We start from the raw sequence: 21764 nt of genomic DNA on the forward strand, positions 1-21764 counted from the left end.
AAGTCGATTGAAAGGTGACTTCTTTTAGGGATGTCCTTGGGTAGGGTACTTAGGACAGGTCCATGCCCCTATCCTAGGTACATAGCTTCATCAGTCGGTACATTTTGTCACATGGATTTTTATTTTTATTTGTTATGATGTGGCAACGGATACATTCTAGTGCTCCCATGCTCGCATTTCTATCTATAAACGTTCAAAAGACATGCTTGTAGAATCCCGATTTTACTCTACATGGAAACACCAGGACAGATTTAACTAGTAAATGTGTACGCACCAGGACATATTTAACTAGTAAGTGTGTACGTGCAATGCACGTTGATATTAGGTAATATATTAATTACACGTAAATATTAGGTAGGCTATTATTCACATATTAATTATGTGATTAGCATTGGTGTTGATATTTGGTATGATATTAACTGCACACTAAACATGTTGAGCGCTCACCATTATAGCAGTCTGAGTCGTTGGATTGACCTGACTTGACTACCCGGATTTGTTGGATCTGCATCGTTGGGTCTTTTTATATTAGTGTAGATAGATACACGTAAATAGTAGATAGAATATTATTTGTGTATTAATAATGATTAGCATTGGTTTGGATATTTGGTATGATATTAATTGCACACTAAACATGTTGCGCGCTCACTATTATAGCAGCCTGAGTCGTTAGATTGACCTGATTTGACTGCCGAGATTTTTTGGATCTCTCCTTTTAGGTCTTTTTATATTGGTATAGATACACCATGTTTGCTTTCCCTAAAAATACCAAATACAAAGGTTGCATATAAATGAATAAGAAATGAGAGAACTTGAACTTGAACTCTTGAAGTAGTCACTTATATTTGGTGGCAGGCATCCATGTCCTTTTAATTTACCCGTAATTGATTTACATGTGACCAACATCATCTAATTCATCTTACTAAAATCAAAACTAGAACAAGGAACATAAATCAAGATGATACGTAGAGTAGCTGGTACTCCACCGCTATCTGTCCAAGAGATAAGGAAGCCACCGACCGAGCAAAAACTCCATAACTTGTTGTACGTGATCAGTATAATCGAGGACTAGCGAGTCGTCGTCCGTGAATATCTTGTTGTACGACGAGTCCATGTCGTGCACGACGAGCTTCTCCGCTGTGACGCTGGCGCTGGTGGCATTGTTGAACAGGTAGACCACCGCTGCGTAAATGACCTCCGTCGGGTAGGCCCTCGATGTCACCGTCAACCTCCCGCCCATCACGAAGCTTTGCACGATGGAGTGGTCCACGAGCACTCTAACGGAAAAATCCTCGCCGTCGAGCACCGGCACCGTGCTACCCACCACCTCCTTCGCCACATCGGTGGCATGTGTTGACCGCAACTCATCGTGGCAGAAATGGGTCCGAAGACCGCCGTCGAGGCTCTTGGACACATAAAAGTACACCGCCGTCTGTTCTGTCAGGGCGACGTTGGCGAGGACGAGAATGCCGAAGGGGCCAAGTGCGCCGCGGGTGGCAGCGCCGCTTGTCATGGTGCAGTTGTAGCCGACGTCGACGTCATTGAGGACCTCAATGGCGGAGGTGTTGATGCGGAAGGATGCCTCGATGTCGAGTTGGGAGGTCTGGTGGAGGGGGAGGGAGACGAAGGATCCGGCACCGACAGTGATGCCGCTGAGATCGGTGGTGTTGATGCGGAGGGTATCGAGCTCCTCCACTGGCCATTGGATGAGGTTCGTCCGGGTCTTCTCGTCAAGCTCCACCGTTCTCGGAATCGACAGCACGCACAACACACAACATTAATCCAGTTTGGTTCAATAATTCAATCTAGTTAAGTCTAAGAGTAGCAATGATGACTGATGTTAATAAGTGTAAGGTAAAACAGTCATGTTGGTGACGATGATGGTTACCTGGAGGTTGGCCCACCCCTTGGCGGCGTCGGCGCTCGAGGAGTCGGTCTCGACGACGTACCCCCAGACGATCCGCCGATTCTTCACGGGGTCGTAGAAGGACTTGGACGCGTCGTACCTGCCATAGTCGTACCGCAGCGAGACGCCGAGTTCCCGCTCGGTGTCGATCGGCGTCCATGTGTTGGCCACTGCGTCGAACCTCCCGAGCGCGTAATAGTCGCGCCGGTCGTCGTCGCTGCTCTCCTTGAGCACGTACAACACGTCCTTGGCCGTCGAATTGTACATGTCGCTGGCCTTGCGGCCACCGCCGACGACAAACATGTCGATGCACTCGTACATGCCGGTGCCGGCGGGGCCGCGGTACAAGTATCCCGGTATCAGCTCGTAGCTGACGAAGTCCTTGGTCTTGTACGTGAAGACGATACCGGAGTGGTCCGTGTCATTCTTGGAGCCAATGATGATGCGCCACGTGTTGTCGGAGTTGTCAAACCACGGCGTGGTTGGGTCACGGTAGTCCTTCATGCCGATGCCAGGGGGCGGGTACACGACGGGGTTGGCATGGTGCTTCACCCACTCGCGGAGGAGGGGATCGCTTGGGTCGGCGGCCTCCGCGAGGCAGGTCACCTGTGCAAACGTCTCGGTGTACCCCGTGTAGAGCACGATGACCCTGCCATTGGGGAGCACGGTGATGGATCCGGTGCAGACGCCTTTGATATCGTACCAGTGGTCAGGCACCATGGCAAGCGGTAGGTGGTGCCAGTGGACCATGTCCCGCGACACGGTGTGCCCCCATGAGATGTTGCCCCACCAAGTGCCTCCGGGGTTGTGTTGGTAGAATAAATGATACCATCCTCTATAGTACACCGGACCTACAGTGGACAATGCATCTCAGAGAAAGTGCTCTTCTAATCCCGAGGTTATATGCACCCGGGTGAACATTAGAATCCAAAAAATAGAAAGAACAACAAAAAACCGATTTTTTTTGTAATAAACATCGATGAATGTTTTACCTATGTGAAAATTTTCATGATGAAATGACATTTATGGAGGCCTGACAAAAGAAAATGCACCACGAAATTGTTGCGGAGGTAAAAATTTATCAACGTTCATAAAAAAATTCAGAATTTGTTGATTTTTCATCTTTAACAAAAATACTGTTCGTGGTGGTGCAATTATATTCCGCACAGGTCACAAAACTTCTGAATAGGAATACCCGATTGAGAGGATTCGTTAGGTGGAGCGTAGTAATAGTGTAATACTAACCGTTGGGATCTGCACGGATGGATGTCGCCGGAGAATGCCACCGCCGGCGAGCAAACAGGAAGCAAATAAGGCAGGGAGGTCAGTTTCTGGATCAAACCACGCCGGAGAAAATTAAACGGAATCTGAATCTGAAAATCTAATCGCACGGATGAACTCGGTCAGTACGTACCGTTCATGTAGTTCTTGTCCGGCTGGAAATGGAAGCCGGTGCGCTACCACTGCAGCATCGCGCTGCTCCACGGGAAGCCGCCGCTGGCGGAGTATGCCCCGGACGTCTTCTCCGACACGCCGTGTTCTGCCATAGCCCGTACGGAGGAGGACGCCACCGCGTCCGGGTGGACCCTGCTGGCCCCAAAGACCACGGCGGCGACGACGAGCGCCACCACGGCCAGCACGGCGGCCCACGCGTGCCACCTCACGCCGCCGCTGGTCCTGGCCATTGACGTCGGTTAAGGAGGAGGGCAGCGGCGGCGTGCCGGGGATGATGGTGCCGCGTGACGACTCCATGGTGCCGGCGCTCTCCAGGAGAATCCCGTGGGAATTTGGTGGGTTCTTTCTCACCGACGGATGGGTGGTGGATTCAGTGGGGTAGCGAGGGTGACTTATACAGGAGTACTTCTCACACAAGAGGGAGATTTATAGCAGGGGTTTTGGGGGTAAAGATGAGATTTTTTTTGCGGGTGTAAAGAGGAAAATTTTAGTGGGAAAACACCTCACGCTTAGAGCATCTCCATCAGGCACGTGATATTAGCGCCGCGCTGGAATTTTTTTTATTTTTTTGCGCGCAGTCGTTCCAGACGCTCCAGCGGGCGCGCAAAATACGCGTGCGGTAAAAGATAGGAGGTAAGTGAATCCGCCTACGCTAGAGTCGAGGTAGCTCCAAGACAGGATCTAGCACGTTAGCCAATGACAACATGGTGCACTAGAAGTAACCAGGACTGCACGACAACACCCTCAAGAGGGAGACGACACACCGTGCCGCCTCCGTCGAGACCGAAAGACCGGTCAAGGGTTTTCACCCGAAGCCCTGGCTCGGTGGGAGGACCCTCAACGACGCCCCCAAGAGGGATGTGATGCCCACGAGCATCATCGTCGCCAATGCCAAAGCACAAGGCTTTCGCCCGAATCCTCTCAACCTCGCCACACCGAGGAATCTTGAGCCCCTGTCCAACCCAAGGGAAGACATGCCGCAACCAAACAAACCTCCAGAGCATGACTTGGGAACCAACACTGCCGAGGCACCGCCGAGACCAGGGTCACCCAAAGCCGCATCCGTTGTCGCCCACACGACCAAAAGATGCAGCCATCACCGCCACCAAGCCGCCTGCTGAAACCCGAACTGGCGGTCCACCACCCGAGGCTGCCGCCTCGGCGTCCATAAGAACCTACCATTAAGCACACATCTTGCACGCCGCCGGCCAACATGGTAACGTCCGATAGAGAAGACGCACCCCAACCCCCTTCAGCGCCTCCCATCCGTCAGCCAAGAGGTCAAACTCGGGAAGAAATCTAACGATGGACTCACCACCGTGGAGAGGTTGGCGTCCATGGCCTTGCCACGACCACCAGTCGCGCTCAACTGCCACCACCTAGCCCAAGCACTGGACAGGAATCGGGCCTGAGAGCCCCGCTGGGCAACGGATCTTGGCCGCAGCAGACAAGCACATGAGAGACCTTAGGTCCTGGTGAGGCGAGCGCCGGCCACCCAGCCACAAAGGCCAACACCCAAGGTGGCCAGCTCCTTAGAGTAGCAGAGGAAGCCCTGTCGCCGGCGCCCCGGCAGCCTGCAGCCGACGACTCCCATAAGCAGAGCCGTCGCCGCCGCAGGAGATCCAACCACGCAGCCCTCCATGCCGGATCTCGACGTCCACGACCCCGCCGCCAACGTCTGCCGTCCCGCCACTATAAGAAATATGTCAACTTGTGACCACCACTACATGAAATTATGACCTTTCTGACCAAAATGGTCGTTATGGTTTAGGGTTTAGAGCCCCCCAGACAGCTTTTGACCAATTGGTCTAAAATGGTCATAAATCTATGACCAATTCTTCGAGGGTCACTGACAGAAGGTCATAAGTTGACATATTTCTTGTAGTGCGCCGCCACCCACGCCAGATCCCGTGAACACCAACGTCGAACAGGGGGAGAAAAGCCCCGCCGCTGCCCACACCGCCCGGGCTTTGCCCGGCGGCGCACCAGGCGGCGGCGAGGAGAGTGTGAGGGGAGGAGAAGCCGAGGCCGGCAGCGCCTCGGGTTTTCCTCCCCCCCCCCCCCACGGTCGCTCGCGGGAGCGATGTGGGAGAGGGAGCAGAGATGAGGGGGAAGGGTCCTTGTTGGTTCCTCTCACGTCCCGTGTTTTCTGCAGATAGGTTCGGGCTCCACCGTCCAGAGCAGGAGGGCAGGGGGCCCCCCTTCAGCGAAAACTTAGAGTGAGTGGCGAAACGAGGTCCGATGGTTTCCCTTGGCGGCGAGTCTCCGTCCTTGTTGGTAGTCTAGGTGGCTTTGTGGTAGGGTGTGATCTCTCCTAGTTTCTTGTATTTTCCTTTGATCTGCTTTGTAAGAGGTTCTCCTCATCACCTTGTATCGGTTTGGCTGTGTGCTTTATATATAAAGCGGGGCGGAAGCTTTTTCGGTAAAATACACGTTCGGTATAATTGGTTCAGCGTGCGGAGTGAAATGACATCAAGCGCCGCTTATTTCGTGCACCCGCTCCTGTGCGCTACTGTTGGGGATCGTAGCAGAAATTTAAAATTTTCTACGTATCACCAAGATCAATCTACGGAGTACTCTAGCAACCAGGGGAAGGAGAGTGCATCTACATACCCTTGTAGATCGCTAAGCGGAAGCGTTGCAAGAACGCGGATGAAGAAGTCATACTCGCAGCGATTCAGATCGCAGTTGATTCCGATCTAAGCGCCGAGCAACGGCGCCTCCGCGTTCAACACACGTGCAGCCCGGTGACGTCTCCTACGCCTTGATCCAGCAAGGGGAGAAGGAGAGGTTGGGAAGACTCCGTCCAGCAGCAGCACGGCGGCGTGGTGGTGGTCGAACGCGGAACTCCAGCAGGGCTTCGCCAAGCACTACGAGAGACAAGGAGGGAGAGAGGTACGGCTGCGCCAACAGGGGAAGAACTTTGTGTGTTGGGCTGCCCCTTTGCCTCCACTATATATAGGGGGAGAGGGAGGGCTGCGCCCCCACCTAGGGTTTCCTCCCTAGGGGTGGCGGCAGCCCTAGATCCCATCTAGGGTGGCGGCCACAAGGGGGGAGGGGGAGGCGCACCTGAGGTGGGCCTTAGGGCCCATCTGCCCTAGGGTTTGCCCCCCTCCCCTCTTGGAGGCGCCTTGGGCCTTGGTGGGAGGCGCCCCAGCCCACCTAGGGGCTGGTCCCTTCCCACTATTGGCCCATGTAGGCCTCCGGGGCTGGTGGCCCCACCTGGTGGACCCCCGGACCCCTCCGGTGGTCCCGGTACACTACCGGTGATGCCCGGAACACTTCCGGTGGCCAAAACCATACTTCCTATATATTAATCTTTACCTCCGGACCATTCCGGAACTCCTCGTGACGTCCGGGATCTCATCCGGGACTCCGAACAACATTCGGTAACCACGTACATACTTTCCCTATAACCCTAGCGTCATCGAACCTTAAGTGTGTAGACCCTACGGGTTCGGGAGTCATGCAGACATGGCCGAGACAACTCTCCGGTCAATAACCAACAGCGGGATTTGGACACCCATGTTGGCTCCCACATGATCCACGATGATCTCATCGGATGAACCACGATGTCAAGGATTCAATCAATCCCGTATACAATTCCCTTTGTCTAGCGGTATGATACTTGCCCGAGATTCGATTGTCGGTATCCCGATACCTTGTTCAATCTCGTTACCGGCAAGTCTCTTTACTCGTTCCGTAACACATCATCCCGTGATCAACTCCTTGGTCACATTGTGCACATTATGATGATGTCCTATCGAGTGGGCCCAGAGATACCTCTCCGTTACACAGAGTGACAAATCCCAGTCTCGATTCATGCCAACCCAACAGACACTTTCGGAGATACTCGTAGTGCACCTTTATAGCCACCCAGTTACGTTGTGACGTTTGGCACACCCAAAGTATTCCTACGGTATCCGGGAGTTGCACAATCTCATGGTCTAAGGAAATGATACTTGACATTAGAAAAGCTTTAGCATACGAACTACACGGTCTTGTGCTATGCTTAGGATTGGGTCTTGTCCATCACATCATTCTCCTAATGATCCGATCTCGTTATCAACGACATCCAATGTCCATGGTCAAGAAACTGTAACCATCTATTGATCAACGAGCTAGTCAACTAGAGGCTTACTAGGGACATGGTGTTGTCTATGTATCCACACATGTATCTGAGTTTTCTATCAATACAATTCTAGCATGGATAATAAACGATTATCATGAACAATGAAATATAATATAATAATAACTAATTTATTATTGCCTCTAGGGCATATTTCCAACAGTCTCCCACTTGCACTAGAGTCAATAATCTAGTTCACATCGCCATGTGATTAACACTCACAGGTCACATCGCCATGTGACCAACATCCAAAGAGTTTACTAGAGTCACTAATCTAGTTCACATCACTATGTGATTAACACTCAATGAGTTCTGGGTTTGATCATGTTATGCTTGTGAGAGAGGTTGTAGTCAACGGGTCTGCAATATTCAGATCCCTATGTATTTCGCAAAACTTTATGTCATATCGTAGATGCTGCTACCACGTTCCACTTGGAGCTACTCCAAATTGTTGCTCCATTATACGTATCCGGTATCTCTACTCAGAGCTATCTGGATAGGTGTTAAGCTGGCATCGACGTAACTCTTTACGTCGAACTCTTTATCACCTCCATAACCGAGAAACATTTCCTTATTCCTCTAAGGATAATTTTGACCGCTATCTGGTGATCCACTCCTAGATCACCTTTGTACCCTCTTGCCAGATATGTGGCAAGGCACACATCTGGTGTGGTACTCAGCATGGCATACCGTATAGAGCCTATGACAAAAGCATAGGGGACGACCTTCGTCCTTCCTCTTTCTTCTGCCGTGGTCAATCTTCGAGTCTTACTCAACTTCACACCTTACAACTTAGGTAAGAACCCCTTCTTTGACTGATCTATTTTGAACTCCTTCAAAAACATGTCAAGGTGTGCGTTCTTTGAAAGTATCATCAGGCGTTTTGATCTATCTCTATAGATCTTGATGCCCAACATGTAAGCAGCTTTATCCAGGTCTTCCTTTGAAAAACACTCTTCAAATAACCATTTATGCTTTCCAGAAATTCTACATTATTTCGAATCAACAATATGTCATCCACATATACTTATCAGAAATGTTGTAGTGCTCCCACTCACTTTCTTGTAAATACAAGTTTCTAGCAAACATTGTATAAACCTAAAAGCTTTGATCACTCCGAGATGCTTGCTCTAGTCCATAGAAGGATTGCTGGAGCCAGCATACCTTTTAGCATCCTTAGGATCGACAAAACCTTTTATTGTATCACATACAACTTTATTTATTACGAAAACTGGTAAGAAATTTTGTTTTGACATCCATCTGTCAGATTTCATAATCAAAAAATACAGCTAATGCTAACATGATTCCGACAGACTTAAACATCGCTACGGGTAAGAAAATCTCATCGTAGTCAACTCCTTGAACTTGTGAAAAGACTCTTTGCCACAAGTCGAGCTTCATAGATGGTAACATTACCGTCCACGTCCGTCTTCTTCTTAAAGATCCATTTATCTCAATGACTTGCCGATCATTGGGCAAGTCCACCAAAGTCCATGCTTTGTTCTGATACATGGATCCTATCTCGGATTTCATGGCTTCTAACCATTTGTCAGAATACGGGCCCACCATCACTTCTCCATAGCTCGTAGGTTCATTGTTGTCTAACAACATGATATCTAAGACAGGATTACCGTACCACTCAGGAGTAGCACATATCCTTGTCGACCTACGAGGTTCGATAGCAACTTGATCCGAAGCTTCATGATCACTATCATCAACTTCCTATTCAACAGACGTAGGCGCCACAGAAAACATCTTTATGCGTTGCATCACTCTCTGGTTGAAGTAAAGGTTCGACAACCTCATCAAGTTCTATCTTCCTCCCACTCAATTCTTTCGAGAGAAACTCCTTCTCGAGAAAGGACCCGTTCTTAGCAACAAACAATTTGCCCTCGGATCTGAGATAGAAGGTATACCCAACTGTCACCTTTGGGTATCCTATGAAGATGTGTTTGTCCGCTTTTGGGTTCGAGCTTCTCCGGCTGAAGCCTTAAGCATCGCAGCCCCAGACATTAAGAAACGACAACTTTGGTTTCTTGCTAAACCAATGTTCATACGACGTCGTCTCTACGGACTTATATGGTGTTCTATCTAAAGTGAATGCAGTTGTCTCTAATGCATAACCTCAAAATAATAGAGGTAGATCGGTAAGAGACATCACAGATCGCACCATATCTCATAAGGTTTGATTATGACGTCCGGACACACCATTACTCTGTGGTGTTCCAGGTGGCTTCAACTGCGAAACAATTCCACAATGTCTTAAGTGATTGCCAAACTCGTAACTCAGAAAATCCCCCTTTGATCAGATCGTAGGAACATGATCTTCTTGTTATGATGATTCTTAACTTCACTCTGAAATCGCTTGAACTTTTCAAACGTTTCAGACTTGTGCTTCGTTAAGTAAATATACCTATATCTACTCAAATCGTCAGTGAAGATGAGAAAATAGCGATATCCACCGCATGCTTCAATTCTCATTGGATCACACGCATCAGCATGTATGATTTCCAACAAGTCACTTGCCCGTTTCATTGTACCTGAAAACGGGATCTTAGTTATCCTGCCCATGAGGCATGGTTCGCATGTGTCAAGCGATTCAAAATCAAGTGACTCCAAACATCCATCGACATGGAGTTTCTTCATGCATCTTACGCCAATATGACCTAAGCGGCAGTGCCACAAGAAAGTGGTACTATCATTATTAACTCTACATCTTTTGGCGTGAACATGTGTATTACCATGACCGAGATTCAATGAACCATTCACATAGGGTGCATGACCATGAAAGGTATTATTCATGTAAACAGAATAACCATTATTCTCTAACTTAAATGAATAATCATATTGCAATGAACATGATCTAATCATATTCATGCTCAACGTAGACACCTGATAACATTTATCTAGGTTCAATACTAATCCCGAAGGCAGATGGATCGTGCGATGGTGATCTCATCAACTTTGGAAACACTTCCAACACACATCGTCACCTCGCCCTTAGCCAGTCTCCGTTTAGTCCGTAGCTTTTGCTTCAAGTCACCATCAATAGCAACTGAACCGGTATCCAATACCCAGGTGCTACCAGGAGTACTAGTAAGGTACACATTAATAGCACGTATATACTTTGTTGAAGTTGCCAGCCTTCTTATCTACCATGCATTTGGGGTAATTCCGCTACCAGTGACCGTCCCCCTTACAATAGAAGCACTTAGTCTCGGGTTTGGGTTCAACCTTGGGTTCCTTCACTGGAGCGGCAACTGGTTTGCCATTCATGAAGTCTCCCTTCTAGCCCTTGCCCTTCTTGAAACCAGTGGTCTTGTTAAACCATCAACACTTGATGCTCCTTCTTGATTTCTACTTGTTGCGATTTTAAGCACCGCGAACAGCTTCGGGATCATCTCCATCCCTTGCATGTCATAGTTCATCACGAAGATCTAGTAGCTTAGTGATAGTGACTAGAGAACTCAATAATCACTATATTATCTGGAAGTTTAACTCCCACTTAATTTAAGTGATTGTAGCACCCAGACATTCTGAGCACATGCTCACTAGCTGATCTATTCTCCTCCATCTTGTTGGCAAAAGAACTTGTCAGAGGTCTCATACCTCTCAACACTGGGCATGAGCATCCCAATTTCAGCTCTTGGAACATCTCACATGTCTTATGGCGTTCAAAACGTCACTGGAATCCCGATTCTAAGCCGTAAAGTATGGTGCACTAAACTATCAAGTAGTCATCAGGACGTGTCTGTCAGGTGTTCACAACATCCACAGATAACGTTGTAGGGGTTTGCACATCGAGCGGTGCATCAAAGACGTAAGCCTTCTGTGTAGCAGTGAGGACACTCCTTGGACTAAGGACCTAGTCCGCATCATTGCTTACAATATCTTTCAACTTAATCTTTCTCTAGGACGTATTGAAACAGGGAGCTACAACGTGAGCTATTTATCTACAACATATTTGCAAAGACAATTTAGACTATGTTCATGATAATTAAGTTCATCTAATCAAATTATTTAATGAACTCCCACTCAGATAGACATCCCTCTAGTCATCTAAGTGAAACATGATCCGAGTCAACTAGGCCGTGTCGGATCATCACGTGAGACGGACTAGTCAACATCGGTGAACATCTTCATGTTGATCGTATCTTCTATATGACTCATGCTCGACCTTTCAGTCTTCCGTGTTCCGAGGCCATGTTTGTACATGCTAGGCTCGTCAAGTCAACCTAAGTGTATTGCGTGTGTAAATCTGGCTTACACCCGTTGTATTAGAACGTTAGAATCTATCACACCCGATCATCACGTGGTGCTTTGAAACAATGAACCTTCGCAACGGTGCACAGTTAGGGGAACACAATTCTTGAAATTATTGCGAGGGATCATCTTATTTAAGCTATCGTCGTTCTAAGAAAATAAGATGTAAAACATGATAAACATCACATGCAATCAAATAGTGACATGATATGGCCAATATCATTTGCTCCTTTTGATCTCCATCTTTGGGGCTCCATGATCATCGTTGTCACCGGCATGACACCATGATCTCCATCATCATGATCTCCATCATCGTGTCTTCTTAAAGTTGTCTCATCATCTATTACTTCTACTACTATGGCTAACGCTTTAGCAATAAAGTAAAGTAATTACATGACGTTTAAGTTGACACGCAGGTCATAAATAAATTAAGACAACTCCTATGGCTCCTGCCGGTTGTCATACTCATCGACATGCAAGTCGTGATTCCTATTACAAGAACATGATCAATCTCATACATCACATATATCATTCATCACATCCTTTTGGCCATATCACATCACAAGGCATATGCTGCAAAAACAAGTTAGATGTCCTCTAATTGTTGTTGCAAGTTTTTACGTGGCTGCTATAGGTTTCTAGCAAGAACATTTCTTACCTACGTGAAAACCACAACATGATATGCCAATTTCTATTTACCCTTCATAAGGACCCTTTTCATCGAATCCGATCTGACTAAAGTGGGAGAGACAGACACCCACTAGCCACCTTATGCAATTAGTGCATGTCAGTCGGTGGAACCAGTCTCACGTAAGAGTACGTGTAAGGTCGGTCCGGACCGCTTCATCCCACGATGCCGCCGAATCAAGATAAGACTAGTAACGGCAAGTAAATTGACAAAATCAACGCCCACAACAACTTGTGTTCTACTCGTGCATAGAAACTACGCATAGACCTAGCTCTGATACCACTGTTGGGGATCGTAGCAGAAATTTAAAATTTTCTACGCATCACCAAGATTAATCTATGGAGTACTCTAGCAACGAGGTGAAGGAGAGTGCATCTACATACCCTTGTAGACCGCTAAGCGGAAGCATTGCAAGAACGCGGATGAAGAAGTCGTACTCGCAGCGATTCAGATCGCGGTTGATTCCGATCTAAGCGCCGAACAACGGCGCCTCCGCGTTCAACACACGTGCAGCCCGGTGACGTATCCTACGCCTTGATCCAGCAAGGGGAGAAGGGGAGGTTGGAAAGACTCCGTCCAGGAGCAGCACGACGGCGTGGTGGTGGTGGAGGAGCGCGGAACTCCAGCAGGGCTTCGCCAAGCACTACGAGAGACGAGGAGGGAGAGAGGTAGGGCTGCGCCAACAGGGGAAGAACTTCGTGTGTTGGGCTGCCCCTTTGCCTCCACTATATATAGGGGGATAGGGAGGGCTGCGCCCCCACCTAGGGTTTCCAACCTAGGGGTGGCGGCCAAGTGGGGGAGAGGGAGGCGCACCAGGCATGGGCCTTAGGGCCCATCTGCCCTTAGGGTTTGCCCCCCTCTTCTCTCTAGGCGCATGGGCCTTGGTGGGGAGGCGCCCCAGCCCACCTAGGGGCTGGTCCCTTCTCACACTTGGCCCATGTATGCCTCCGGGGCCCGTGGCCCCTCCCGATGGACCCCCGGACCCCTCCGGTGGTCCCGGTACACTACCGGTGATGCCCGGAACACTTCCGGTGGCCAAAACCATACTTCCTATATATCAATCTTTACCTCCGGACCATTCCGGAGCTCCTCGTGATCGTCCGGGATCTCATCCGGGACTCCGAACAACATTCGGTAACCGCGTACATACTTTCCATATAACCCTAGCGTCATCGAACCTTAAGTGTGTAGACCCTACTGGTTCGGGAGTCATGCAGACATGGCCGAGACAACTCTCTGGTCAATAACCAACAGCGGGATCTGGATACCCATGTTGGCACCCACATGCTCCACGATGATCTCATCAGATGAACCACGATGTTAAGGATTCAATCAATCCAGTATACAATTCCCTTTGTCTATCGGTACGATACTTGCCCGAGATTCGATCGTCGGTATCCCGATACCTTGTTCAATCTCGTTACCGGCAAGTCTCTTTACTCGTTCCGTAACACATCATTCCGTGATCAACTCCTTGATCACATTGTGCACATTATGATGATGTCCTACCGAGTGGGCCCAGAGATACCTCTCCGTTTACACGGAGTGACAAATCCCAGTCTCGATTCGTGCCACCCCAACAAACACTTTCAGAGATACCCGTAGTGCACCTTTATAGCCACCCAGTTACGTTGTGATGTTTGGCACACCCAAAGCACTCCTACGGTATCCGGGAGTTGCACAATCTCATGGTCTAAGGAAATGATACTTGACATTAGAAAAGCTTTAGCATACGAACTACACGATCTTGTGCTAGGCTTAGGATTGGGTCTTGTCCATCACATAATTCTCCTAATGATGTGATCCCGTTATCAACAACATCCAATGTCCATGGTCAAGAAACCGTAACCATCTATTGATCAACGAGCTAGTCAACTAGAGGCTTACTAGGGACATGGTGTTGTCTATGTATCCACACATGTATCTGAGTTTCCTATCAATACAATTCTAGCATGGATAATAAACGATTATCATGAACAATGAAATATAATATAATAATAACTAATTTATTATTGCCTCTAGGGCATATTTCCAACAGCTGCACACTCGAGCACCAGCGCCGCACTGCCGCCACCCTCTCCGGCCGCCCCGCCTTCGCTGCGCCCCACGCCACCGGCGGCAAATTCGTCTGATGGACGGCCGCACTAACATCCCCCCTCCCTACACCCGTGACCCCTCCACCACCGTCGTCGCCGGCGCAAACCCTAGCCCGGGGAGTTTTGTCTTCGCCTCCGACGGTGCTCCTACAAACACCGGTCTCGCGCGCGACCTTTTCATGACGCCACGGACGACCTCGGCGGGTGGCGTCGCACTGGCGCCCGCCGTGAAGCCACGTGCCCCCCTCTCGAAGCTCCCAAATGATTGATGTGCCGTGCAATTGAACTATACTATGCCTTTATTTTGCACATTTGTTTAATGTTTGAAACATCTTCATATTGTCAAAATGGACATGTAAAATCTTATTCGCAAGCGCTGGCTGCTCGCGCGCGCTGTAAGTTAGCGCGCCTGCTGAAGCAGCTCATGCGCGCCATATTTTGCAGCAGTCGCTGGAGCTAGCGCCCTGCCGCGTGCATTTTTTTTCCTATTTCCACGCTATAAAAAGGTTTTAGCGCCCCACGCGGTTGAGAAGGGATTGCTCTTGGGCTCGCCAGTTTTTCAGAAAAAATAAATTTAGAAACAAGACGACGGCAGGATCACATTGGCTTTAAGTCAAGGAAGAAAATAAACCAAGGAAAGAAACCAACTTGTGTGCCATGTGTTACAAAGCAAGTTCCGTGCTCTGGTATTTTATTTCATTTTTATAACATAAACCTAATATTTTTTTATACCCAAATGATATGTGCCACATGTGTAGCACAAAGCACTCCGGCCCTCACGCTTTTGTTGTCACCCGAAAAGACAAAAGAAAAAAAAACTAAAACTTACCGTTCAAAAAGAAAGTTGTCATGCTTGACAATTAAAGTTGCCATCCTCGTATCATTAAACTGGCCATGAAAAATGTGCGGAGTTGCCATGTGTTCGTGCTACACATGTGACACTTATCAGGGTCCATTTTAAAAGATTTGCCGACTCATATGCCTTTTGGAGATTGTTTGTCCTAGGGATTATCGCGAAGTTCGTTAAGAAGGAAATAATGGTTGCTTGTAGAAGGGAGTGTGTGTAGATGCAAAAGGTGACAACGTCATATTGTCCTCTCTGTTGGACAATTCTATAGTCAAGTCAATAGGCCAAAGCGAGAGAATGGGTGGACATTAGTGTGGGTCTGTTTCCGATTTTGTCGTCGCATAAGATTTCGTCGAAGAGGTTATGATCAACTACATTGATTTTTTTCTACGAAGTCTTCCAGTTCAAGCCGGCTCGCGCCACCGTCGACCTCAACGCCCTCGGGCCCTCGGACAAGGACGCGAAGAAGAAGGAAAAGCGCGAGATGATGGCGGCGGCCGTCGCCGAGGCTGCCAAGCGGGAGGCGCTCCGCGACGACCGGGACGCCATCTCCGTCGTCATAGGAGCGCGCGTCCCCGGATCCGCCGCTGAGGGCGATGCAGCCGAAGGAAACATCAAGGACACCGTGCTGGACAACTTCTCTGTCTCTGCGCGAGGGAAGGAGCTGCTCAAGGGCGCCTCCCTCCGGATCTCGCATGGTCGCCGCTACGGGCTCGTGGGGCCCAATGGCATGGGCAAATCTACCCTCCTGAAGCTGCTCTCTTCTCTTGGCGGCAGGTGCCTGTGCCCAAGAACATTGATGTCCTGCTTGTGGAGCAGCAGATTGTTGGTGATGACCGCTCGGCAACCGAGGTGGTGGTTGCAGCCAATGAGGAGCTCACGGCGCTCCGGTCTGAGCAGGCAAAGCTTGAGGCCTCTAACGACCCCGATGACAACGACAAGCTTGCCGAGGTATATGAGAAACTAAATCTATGCGACTCTGATGCTGCACGCGCGGGTGCGTCCAAAATCCTCGCGGGGCTGGGGTTTGATCAGGCGATGCAGGCAAGGTCCACAAAGTCCTTCAGTGGTGGCTGGAGGATGCGCATCTCGCTTGCCCGTGCTCTCTTCATGCAGCCAACATTGCTGCTCCTTGATGAGCCTACCAACCATTTGGACCTCCGAGCTGTGCTTTGGTTGTAGCAGTACTTGTGCTCGCAGTGGAAGAAGACCCTTATTTTGGTTTCCCATGACCGGGACTTCTTGAACACAGTGTGCAATGATATCATTCATTTGCACGATAAGAGTCTGCATGTTTACCGTGGTAATTTTGATGACTTCGAGAGCGGGTATGAGCAGAAGAGGAAGGAGATGAACAAGAAGTTTGAGGTGTATGAAAAGCAGATGAAAGCAGCAAGGAAGTGGGAGCAAGGCTGCAGAAGATAAGGTTAAAGATCAAGCAATGTCAAAGGCCCATAAAGAAGTTGCCAAGCGGAAGGAGAAGGGAAAGAATGTGGCAAATGATGATGATAACGTGAAGCTAGCGGATCTGCCACAAAAGTGGCATGACTACAAAGTTGAGTTACACTTCCCAGAACCCACTTTGCTCACACCACCACTCCTTCAGCTCATTGATGTGGGTTTCGGCTACCCCAACCGTCTGGACTTCAAGTTATCAGATGTTGATGTTGGCATTGACATGGGAACACGTGTTGCCATTGTTGGGCCCAAAGGAGCAGGAAAGTCTACTATTCTAAATTTACTTGCTGGTGATCTTAACCCATCCAAAAGAGAGGCAAGAAGGAGCCAGAAGCTGAGGATTGGACGATACTCGCAGCATTTTGTTGACTTGTTGATGATGGAGCTTTTCCTCCATCGTCAACAAGTCAACAAAATGATGAAGGATGAACTAATGGCAGAAATAAAGAAGGAAGTTGAAGAGTAATGCTGCTCATATTGAGCTGCACATTGCTTATTCTTTCTAGAATGTTTTCCTGAAATCCCATGTATTATTAGCAGCTTTTGTTTGCTTTGGTTTGCAGAATATACATATGATTTGTCATATGCATACTATCTATATGGCCAAGATGAATTATTTGTTTGCCTTTTCTACATTACAAGATACTGGAAATCTGGTGGTGTTTCTTTTGTACAATTTTGCGCAACACTGTCGTACTAATGCATTTTGGGTGGTATACTTCCATATTGCATTTTCTCATGTTAACCTGCTATATATAGTTACCATTATATGTTCTGAACTAATAGCGCCAGATTCTAACTATTGAAATGCTTGGTACTACCGATGAGAACGAGCCATTATTCCAGGTGTGTTTTCATCAGCGTTCTAAGAGTACTGGTTCTTTGTTGCGCAGGCTCTGTGTAGAAAAAATAAATCAATATGTACTTACTACATGAATTTAGCTGTTATGTGTTATGCCTGCTGAATTTTGGAATCATTATTGGCACAAGCTATTGTCGTTTTGACCCGATTTGTTTTTTTTTTCTGAGTGCTGCTTAGAAGTCCAAATGATTTGAAATTTGGAGTGGGCATCACGCATCAAATGTTCTATTGCAAAAAAATAGAATTTTTTGAATTTTTTTAAATTGTTTACGAATTTTTTTCTAACTGGATGCAGATGAGCCTGGGCCCCGAAACACCCTACTCTATATCAGAGTGTCAATATTAGACAAACTGACAAACCGTATAAATTGAACCATATAAACCGGATGCACAGAGTTTTCTTTTAAAGCACACATGTGGTGGGCCGTGGTTACTCTTCGTAACCATCAATGCGGACGGGGCTTGCCTGCTCCCTCCCAGTGCTTCCATCCGTGCTCCCCGCTCAATAGATCTCATCCAACGGCCCGTGTCCCCTTTTCAGAAAAAAGCTAAGAATCATTGTATTTCCTTAGTTTGCCATACGTATAATCGGAACTGCAGGCCATTCCTTGTCCTCTCCCACGGGTAGCAACGAGAGCCTGGCCACCGTCGCCGCGAGCATCGCACCGTGTGCCGGGAGTAGTTGCCAGCTCTCCACCCTCCTTCACCGGAGCTCCACGCGCCTCGTCGCGGGCGCGCACGGACGCAGTCAGCAGCAGGGGAAACAACGTGGTTCCACCAGCGCCTGGCACGAGCAACAGCTTCAGACGGCCGGTACTTGAACACCGCCATGTCGGCTTGTCCTCCTTTGTTGGCATGTACCAGCAGCTCGAGAGCATGCGGTAGACACCATCATGAACATGCGTAGACACCGTCGTGAACATGGCGTTCCCCCGCAGAGTTTGGGTGATGGGGCGTGCACACGTACGCCACGACGGCAACAGCGTGAAGGACGTGCCAAAGAATCGATCTAGAGCAAAGCTAGATCCAGGCAAGTCACGTACGTATTCTGCAGCTGCTAGTAAATTGATCAAGATTCTTCAGTCTAGCCTTGCGCTTTTTTGCTGCTAGCTGAAACGATCCAGGCTAGATAACTTTCAAACCGGCGCATCCAGGCTAGAAAACTTTCAAACCGGCGGCATTTAGAGCTCGGTGAATTGTGTGGCTCTCGACGCGGCAGGATTTGTTCGGTTTGTTTCCTCGGCTTGAAGCACTTGGACACGAGCCTGCGGCGATAAAAACATCGGCGAGACTGGTTGTCCGTGGTCGCTACCTCCGATCTGGGACGGGGGCGGCGCCACAGGGGAGCGGGCAGAAGCTTCAAGCAGAATTCCGGCTTGCCGTACTCCTTCACGCCGACCTCCTGCGGCCACGGCCCAGGTCCAATTCAGTACTGGCCTTCATAGGGTATCATCTCACTCGAGGTTGAGGGAGGGCCGACTGTAGAAAGAGAAATCGAAAGGCCGGGGAAGGACGAGAATACGTACGGGAAGATACGGGAAAACGGTGCTGCGCGGTGTCCTTTTGGCCAGAAAAAAGATGTGTTTTTGAGGGAAAAGATATACACCGTCGGATGGCTGCAGAGCACGGATGGGAGCACGGACGGGGTATGATTCCGATTAAATTGATCCGATTGACAATGTTTTTTATGGAAAAACTTTCATCTATTTATCAACCATCATGACAGTATAAAGAGCATCCGAAGTAATATAAATTAGAGTAAATTCCGGTTTTTACCCCCTATTTTGACATTTTTGACACTAATTACCCCATTTAGCATGATTTCATCCATTTTACCCTATTTAGTAGAAATGTTGCCATAATTTACCCTGTTTAATTTTTTGTGAGCATTCTAACCGGCAGGTCCAATTGTGTTGTGCCTATTTACCCTGTCTATTTTTTGGAGTTGATGGTATTCTCCTATTATTTATAAAATAGATCCTTCTCTATTATTTGCAACAAATCATGGAAATAAAATGCGAAAAATTTGTGTTATGACAACTATTTCTGCCTATTTGTTCCCTGGGTCATGATGTCAATTCGTCTCCTTATTCAAGGATCATGCTGTCAAATTATCTCTCTTTTGCCAAACAGATCGTATTTCTGCTTCACACTACTGCCAAAACTGATTAATATAGGCTATAGACTGCTCTGAATTCACATGTTCGAAACAGGATTGAATAATGCTTCCCATTTATAGATAGCTTCACTAGTTCACAACTACACAAACTACAGAATACACCAAACAGTGGCAGTGGCAATGACAGGCTACACAAGCAGCGGCACAAACACCTTGTCAGTCTTCACCTTTCTTAGCTCCTACACATTGCAGAAGGGTGACATGTATACACATGATCTTCAATAAGCATCTTAATTCTGTCCTAATGAAACGCCTCGCCGGCTAATGCATGAGTCGGGAAAATATCAGACTACACAAATTGCTATGATAGATATGGTCAAAATCTTGTGGAATGGGGTACGACTGAGAGGGATTGTTTGTTCACCAACCTCAACTAATTTGTTGGACCAGCAATCGCCATAGCCCCGCCATCAACTGAGCACATCCTCATGGGGTCCCTGCTATGTCGCCAAAGTAGTAAGATGAACTGGTCACAGCCTGATGGGATCATGTACATGGACGCGCCTATGCCAACGTCGGCGAGCTTGACGGAGCCATCGGATTCCACGGGGTCATTTCTTACTTGGATGCCGCGGCCATACAACCCTGCTCGAGGAGGTATGAAATCGCATGGCCGGCCGCTCAGCACTCATCGCCGCCACCGCCGTCATCATCACCGCTGCCTGACAATCCCCAACACAAGGTTCGAGCGAGCCTAGCATGTGTGTGGGTTGGAAACCTAGACGGGCGATGCAATCGATACGAATCACCACCCCAACGTCTGGTCCTGTTCCCGGTCAAGGAGAAGCTGGGAGGACCGGTCCAGCAGGAAGAAAATAGGCAGGAAAAAACGGTCGATGTGGGATGCCAAGTGGACCTGACAATTGGGACATGTCGGTCAGAACGCTCACAAAATTTTAAACAGGGTAAATTGTGGCAGAACTTTTGTTAAATTGGGTAAAATGGATGAAATATGGCTAAATGGGGTAATTAGTGTCAAAAATATCAAAATAGGGGGTAAAAACCGGAATTTACTCTATAAATTACATGGTGCATTGCAACCAGATAAATAGTTATCGCACTCCAACACTCCTAATCCAATTATTAGAGTTTCTCTAAAGAGCAATAAGTATAATGAAATACCCCTGACATGAAGAAGAAGTGTTCTTTCAAGCAGAGCATCTTTGCAAAAAGTCTAACAAATGGATGCATTATTTTTGGGGGGGGGGGGGGGGGGGGTTGTATGTATGCATTGTTCGACATGCGGGCCGTGCTTCACTAATGACTAAACAACACAAATATTTTGCAACGTGAGAAAACACACACATCTCTAGCCCAGTAAACAAGGTTCAAGTCCCTACAGGTCGACGTCGTCTATTTCAACACGTCACGAAATCTATGGCAATGCTTATCCTCTTTCACGCCCTTCTCGACGATGGTCTTAGTGTGCACCTGATCGCAATGTGTCGAACTTGATCAATCTAAAGCGACAACTGAGCCAACGCATGACACACTTGCCATTGAACCATGCGAGGGAATGTTTATAAAACTTTTAAAAAATTGTCATGTAAACCTCTCTCTATCTCGTTCTTCCGCCCCTCCCCATATCTCCCTCTCTCCACTTTCCCACGCTCTGTCTTCCTCCCCGCACCCTCTCTAACTCCTTGCTGATGTCAGAGCGGACATACATGGATGTTGAGCATGTCACACGGGTATGGTTGAGGTGGGACAGGAGCAAGTCCAACATTTTTCCTAAAATCTCACCCCTAATTTTCTATCTAGGGGACTTCCTTAAAAATATTTTTCCTAAAATTTGCTTAACACCAGTAGCACTCCAAAATCTCAACCCCTATATTTTAACATTCTATATTTAATAATATTATTTAACTATCAAATTCATAT

The 21764-nt window shown here is 48.1% G+C and overlaps 2 pseudogenes; one reads left to right on the forward strand and one right to left on the reverse strand.

Moving 5' to 3' along the window:
• Positions 1-876: 876 nt before the first annotated feature.
• Positions 877-3673, reverse strand: LOC125521249 (annotated as a pseudogene).
• Positions 3674-14572: 10899 nt separating this feature from the next.
• LOC125518225 lies at positions 14573-17308 on the forward strand (annotated as a pseudogene).
• The last annotated feature ends 4456 nt before the right edge of the window (positions 17309-21764 follow it).

The sequence above is a fragment of the Triticum urartu genome, chromosome 7, assembly GCF_003073215.2.
Source record: "Triticum urartu cultivar G1812 chromosome 7, Tu2.1, whole genome shotgun sequence".
Classification (NCBI taxonomy): domain Eukaryota; kingdom Viridiplantae; phylum Streptophyta; class Magnoliopsida; order Poales; family Poaceae; genus Triticum; species Triticum urartu.